The sequence below is a fragment of the Micromys minutus genome (assembly GCF_963924665.1).
Source record: "Micromys minutus genome assembly, chromosome: 13".
In the NCBI taxonomy this organism is placed as follows: Eukaryota; Metazoa; Chordata; class Mammalia; order Rodentia; family Muridae; genus Micromys; species Micromys minutus.
Window position 1 is genome coordinate 12,789,817 of NC_137982.1, and position 6,846 is coordinate 12,796,662.

A 6,846-nucleotide genomic window follows, 5' to 3' on the forward strand; every position below is an offset into this window, starting at 1 on the left:
GGGCTCTCACTCGTGAGTGCATGAGTGAGTCCACACTACCACTCCAATGACTATCACTGGAGTGGCCATGCAGAACTCTCAGGGCCCAGGTCTCAGTGCTGCATAGGAGCAGACACTTCAGGCCCAAGATTAAAGCTGGCCCAGTTGCATCGGGACTGGTCATTGCCATCAGGACTCACAACCTACCCAGAGATCTGAACATCCAGGAGCAATCTTCCTCTAGAAACAACAAGCACACAGATCCACAGGAGAGACAAGCTCCAGTAATAGACAACAAGATCATCTAGCAGCATCAATAACAAGATGGCAACTGGCAAGTGCAAGATTTTAAGAAAGGGAAACCAAGACAACCTGGCAACATCTCAACCCAGTTCTCCAGCCACAGCAAATAATGGATATTCCAATTCAACAGAAAAACAAGATTTAGACTTAAAATCATACCCCATGATGATGATGGTTATTCCCCAGAAGCACATAAATAACACACTTAAAGATGTACAAGAAAGCCAGGAAAACACTCACAAACAAGTTGAAGCCCTTAAAAGGGAAACACACAAAAAAATACACACACACACACACACACACACACACACACACACACACACACAAATCACTTAAAGAGCTCAAGGAAAGCATAAACAAACAGGTGAAGGAATTGAAAACAGAAATAGAAACAATGAAGAAATCACAAAAGGAGGCTATCCTGAAACTGGAAAACAGAGAAGAGATATCTGGAGTCATAGATACAAGCATCACAAACAGGTTACAAAAGATGGAAGAGAGAATCTCAGGAGCAGAAAATACCATAGAAAACATTGACCAAACAGAGAAAATGTAAAATTTAAAAAGCTTCTAATGATAAACATCCAGAAAATTCAAAACACAGTGAGAAGAACAAACCTCAGAATAATAGGTATAGAAAAGAGTGAAGACTCCCAACTAAAAGGCCCAGTATATATCTCCAACAAAATTATAGAAGAAAACTTCCCTAACCTAAAGAAAGAAATGATGAAGAACATACAAGAAGCCTACAGAACCCCAAATAGATTGGACCAGAAATCCATCAATGTCATCAACTACATAAACAAACTCAAAGAAAAAAAATCACATGATTGTCTTTCTAGATGCTGAGAAAACATTTGACAAAATTCAACATCTCTCATGCTAAAAGTCTTGGAAAGGTCAGGAATTCAAGGCTCATACTTAAACATAGTAAAAGCAATACACACCAAACCAGTAGCCAGCATCAAAGTAAATGGTAAAAAACTAACAGCAATCCCACTAAAATCAGGGACTACACAAGGATGCCCACTCTCTACCTACCTATTCAATATAATACTTGAAGTATTAGCCAGAGAAATAAGAAAACAAAAGGAGGCCAAAGGTATACAAATTGGAAAGGAAGAAGTCAAAATATCACTATTTGCAGATGATATGATAGTATACTTAAGTGACCCTAAAAATTCCACCAGGGAACATTTACAGCTGATAAACAACTTCAGTGCCTGGATATAAAATTAATTCAAGCATATTATCACTTTTCTCTACTCAAAGGACAAACAGGCTGAGAAAAAAAAAAAAGAGAGAGAATCGATACCCTTCACAATAGCCACAAAGAATATAAAATACCTTGATGTGACCCTAACCAAGCAAGTGAAGGATCTGTAAAACAAGAAGTGCAAGCCTCTGAAGAAGGGAATTTAAGAAGACCTCAGAAGATGGAAAGATCTCCCATGCTCATGGATTGGAAGGATCAACATTGTAAAAATGGCCATCTTGCCTAAGGCAATCTACAAATTCAATGCAATCCCCATCAAAATTCCAACTTCATTCTTCACCGACTTAGAAAGAGCAATTTGCAAATTTATTTGGAATAATAAAAATCCCAGGATAGCAATAACCATTCTCAACAATAAAAAAACTTCTGGGGAATCACGATCCCTGACCTCAAGCTATATTACAGATCAATCATAATAAAAACTGCCTGATTGGTACATAGACCAGCAGGTAGACCAGTGGAATAGAATCAAAGACCCAGAAGTGAATCCACAAACCTATGATCACTTGATCTTTGACAAAGGAGCTAAAAACATTCAATGGAAAAAGGACAGCCTCTTCAACAAATGATGCTGGTTCAACTGTCAATAAGCATGCAGAAGAATGCAAATCAATCCTTTCTCGGCTCTTTATACAAAGCTGAAATCCAAGTAGTTCAAAGATTTCCACATAAAACCAAGTACACTGTGCTTGCTTTGGCAGCACATATACTAAAATTGGAATGATACAGAGAAGACTAGCATGGCCCCTGCGCAAGGATGACACGCAAATTCGTGAAGCGTTCCATATATTTTGTACTACCTGAAGATCCAGCTATTCCACTTCTGGGCATATACCCCAGAAACACTCCAATATACAACAAAGACACATGCACTACAATGTTCATAGCAGCTCTATTTATAATAGCCAGAAGCTAGAAAGAACCCAGATGTCCTTCAGTAGATGAATGGATACAAAAATTGTGGTACATTTACACAATGGAGTACTACTCAGCTATCAGAAACAATGACTTAACCAAATTCTTAAGAAAATGGTTGTATCTAGAGAAGATCATCCTGAGGGAGATAACCCAGTCACAAAAGAACAGACATAATATGCAGTCACTGATAATGGGATACTAACCCCAGAAAGCTCTGAACACCCCAGGAACAACTCACAGACTGTGTGAGGTTCAAGAAAAAAGAAAGAAAGAAAAGAAAAGAACCATTGTGCTCAATCCTTACACACCAAGAAAACTTTGACTAATTCCAGGATACATCCTGTTTTACATGTACTTTTTGCTCATTGTTACTGTAAGACCTTAATGCACACTATCAAACCTTTGGGGGAAAAAAAAGCCAAGCACTGACAAAAATGTATTCATATACTTTTATGCAAAAATGCTTAAAATTTGTTCATTTATCTTTGTTTTTTAAAATAAAGTTGTTCAAAAAAAACCAAGTACACTGAAACTAATAGAACATAAAGTGGGGAACAGCTTAGAACACATAGGCACAGAAAAAAAATTTCTGAACAGAACACCAATGGCTTATGCTATAAGATCAAGAATTGACAAATGGGATCTCATGAAATTGCAAAGTTTCTGTAAGGTCAAGGACACTATCAAAAGGACAAAATGGCATCCAACAAATTGAGGAAAGATCTCTACCAATCCTACATCTGATAGAGGGCTAGTATCCAATATATACAAAGAAGTCAAGAAGTTATACCCTAAAGAATCAAAGAATCCTCTTAAAAATGGGATACAGTGCTACACATAGAATTCTCAATGGAGGAATACCAGATAGCTGAGAAGCACGAAGGGAAGTGGTCAACATCCCTAGCCATCAGGGAAATGCAAATCAAAACAACCCTGAGATTCCACCTCATACCAGTCAGAATGGCTAAGAACAAAAATTCACATAACACCAGATGCTGGTGAGGATGTGTAGAAAGAGGAACACTCCTCCACTGTTGGTGGGGTTTTAAGCTGTTACAACCACTCTGGAAATCATTCTGGAGGTTCCTCAGAAAATTGGACATAGTACTACCTGAGTACCCAGCTATCCCACTCCTGGCCATATATCCAACACCTAATAAGGACACATGCTCCACCATGTTCATAGCAGCCTTATTTATAATAGCCAGAAGCTGGAAAGAACCCAGATGTCTTTCAACAGAGGAATGGATACAGAAATTGTGGTACATATACACAATGGAGTACTACTCAGGTATTAAAAGGAAAGAGTTCATAAAATTCCTAGGCAAATGGATGGAACGTCAAGCTATCATTCTGAGTGAGGTAACCCAACCACAAATGAACACTCATGGTATGTCCTTGCTTATAAGCGGATTCTAGCCCCAAAAAACACAGAATACTCAAGAAAACATCCACAGAACTTATGAAGTTCAGAGAGAAAGAATCCCAGAAGGTGGATGCCTCAGTCCTTCTTAGAAAGAACAACAAAACACTCATGGGAGGAAATACAAGTTCAAATAGAAGAGCTGGGATTAGAAAAAAGATCATCCAAAAACTGCCTCACTGGGAAATCCACCTTATTCAGCCACTAAACCCAAGCACTATTGCTCAAGTAGTGCTTACTGGCAAGAACCTGATAATGATGCCTTCTCAGAGGATCTGCAGAGCCATACTAATACAGAGGAGGATGCTTGTAGCTAACCATCAGATTGAACAGGAGGACCTCAATGAAGGAAAGGACTGAAGAAACTGAACGGGTCTGCAACCCCATGGGAAGAACAAGATTATTAACTAACCAAACCCACCACAGTTCCCAGGGTCTAGAACACCAACCAATAAGTTCACATGGAGAGACCCATGGCCCCAGGTGCATATGCAGCAGAGGATAGTATTTTCTGACATCAGTGGGAGGAGAGGCCTTTGGTCCAGTGAAGGCTCGTTTTTCCATTATAGGGGAATGCCAAGGTGCTGAGGTGGGAGAGGGTGGTTGGGAGAGGGAGCACCTCAAGGAGGCAGTGTGAGGGGAGGGGAATGGGATTGTGGGGAAGAGATAACATCTGAAATGTAAATGCAGAGAATATCCAATAAAAAATAGTTTAAAAAAACAAAAAATTAAATTTTCTTTGTCCAAATTTTCTCAGTCACTTCTTCCTCATTAAATTTTGTTTTATTAAAAAAAAAAAAACTTTTACATGCTATTTATTTGTTTGCTTTGTGTGTAAGTATGGGGAGGTATGGAAGTCAGAAGGCAGTTTGAGAAGTACATTCTTTCCATCCACCATAAAGAATACAGAGACCACGCTCAGAGTTTCCGGCTCCATGTCAAACAGTCGAGCCACTGAGCCATCTCAGTGAGCTTGCTTCAGCTCCGTTGACATGACAAAACTTTGCTTTATTTTGTTTATTGCACAAAGAAGTTTTAAATAAATATTCAGTTAAACTAGTAAGCTCCACTCCTGTGACCTCCACCAATATTATAATTATAAAACATTTCTGGAGCTGGAGAGATGGCTCAGGGGTAAAGAGCACTCAGTGCTTTCTGCAGAGGACCAAGGTTTGGTTGTCAGCAACCACACATCATCTGCAAATCCAGTTCTAGAGAATCTGACTCTCTTCTGGTCTTCACAGGTACCAGACACAGATGTGGTATACATATATACATGCAGGTAAGACATTAATACCTATAAAATAAATGATTTTTTAAAAATCTCTACAGTATTACTAACCCCTAGGAAACTGGGAAAATAAATCTGATGCTACAAAAAAAAAAAAAAAAATTCCTAGTGTATGGTTCATAAGATACTGATTTTTTTTCCTTTTGTGAGGTATACTATTCTTTAATAAATACTTTATTGCAATATAATTCATGTACCATGAACTTCATTCTTTTATTTTCATAACTGAGATTGTATTGGTTGAGGCGCGGAGTACACAGACATTCTTATCACAAGTACCCAAACTCTGAAGAGCCATATTTTGTGTTCACGTACCTGAACTCTGAAGAGTCACATTGTATTGTGTTCATGTACACAAATGAAGAGCTACATATTGTTTTTCTTTGAACTTATTCCAGTGATGTTCCAGCCTCAAACATGGAAAGTTTCCCTAAGGCCTTCAAGTAACAACCAAATGTTCATAATCGCCAGTTCCACCGACTCACAATTTTATGCCACACACAGAACACACTCAAAAATTCCATCTTTCACAACACATCGTTACAACTGTTAGGAAAGTTAGGACGGCCATGACCACAGTCTTCACAGTTCTGACAGGGCAAGGACCAAAGACTGGCTTTCTTACAAAATGGTTCTACTAGAAACACAGGCCCACATATCAGGGAAAATATTCCAGACACAAATACACGACTGAGACCCCAAACTGCCTTTTAGTATGCTTTGTACTGTAGGATATAAAACTAGCCCCCTCTACGGAATGTTATGATGACCCCCGAGACAGTCACAGCCTCTCCTAACTCACTATCCTGCTATTTTCTGGTTGTACCCAAAAATAAACAACCAGCAAATGATTTTTAACTTCTTTTTTTAAAAAATTTACACTTAAAAAAATGGGATGAGGTGGGATTCCCTCGTCTTTTAAAAATGTTTCTAGAGCTACTTAAAAAAAAAAACTCGCATTTACAAAATAGTTGATGAAAGTATTCCTCTGGATTGTACAAGAAGGGAGGTCGGGGACCACTGACAGACGCGATGGGTGCTTAGTCGGATTTGGCTTCTTTCTCTTCTTCAGAGGCTGGACTCTGGTTTTCTGTCTCTCCATTTTCTGCAGGCAGACCTGTAGTTTGCTGGTCAGCCACTTCAGCCTGCTTGCCCTTCGTTCCCTTCTTCCCTTTTATCTGCACTTTTTTGTCTGCTGCTTTATCCTTTCCGGCCGCCTTTTTCCGGCTTCGCGTCCACCTTGGCAGGGGCGGGTTGGCCGACCGCCTTGCGGAGCAGCGCTTGGGCCCCGCCTTCGCCGCTCCATCCGCGCTAACCTTCCTCTTGGGCATCGTGGTGGCGCGGGGTGGGAGACACGTGAGACTCGGGATCTGTCACGGAGCTGCACTGCCTAGCCGCCACCACACGAACTGCTGCGACCCGTCCAACTTCATTCTTTTAAAGTATACAATTTATCGATTTGCTCCCATATATCGTATGTTTTTAATGAAACAATGTATGATTTTTAGAATAACAAACACTGACGTTGTTCTCTGCTTTTATATCCCTCTCTGTGCAAGAGTTATTACTCCTTTTTAAAGATTCGTTTAGTGTGTGTGCGTGTGCGTGTGTAACTGAGTTTATGTACACTATATATCCACTGCAGACAAAAAAAAA

The 6,846-nt window shown here is 39.6% G+C and overlaps 1 pseudogene across 1 annotated transcript; it reads right to left on the reverse strand.

Annotated features, from left to right (window-relative positions):
- Window positions 1-6,230: 6,230 nt before the first annotated feature.
- On the reverse strand, window positions 6,231-6,521 carry LOC308428574 (non-histone chromosomal protein HMG-14-like; annotated as a pseudogene). Its single transcript has one exon. The product of its transcript is annotated as a non-histone chromosomal protein HMG-14-like (transcript).
- Window positions 6,522-6,846: the final 325 nt, after the last annotated feature.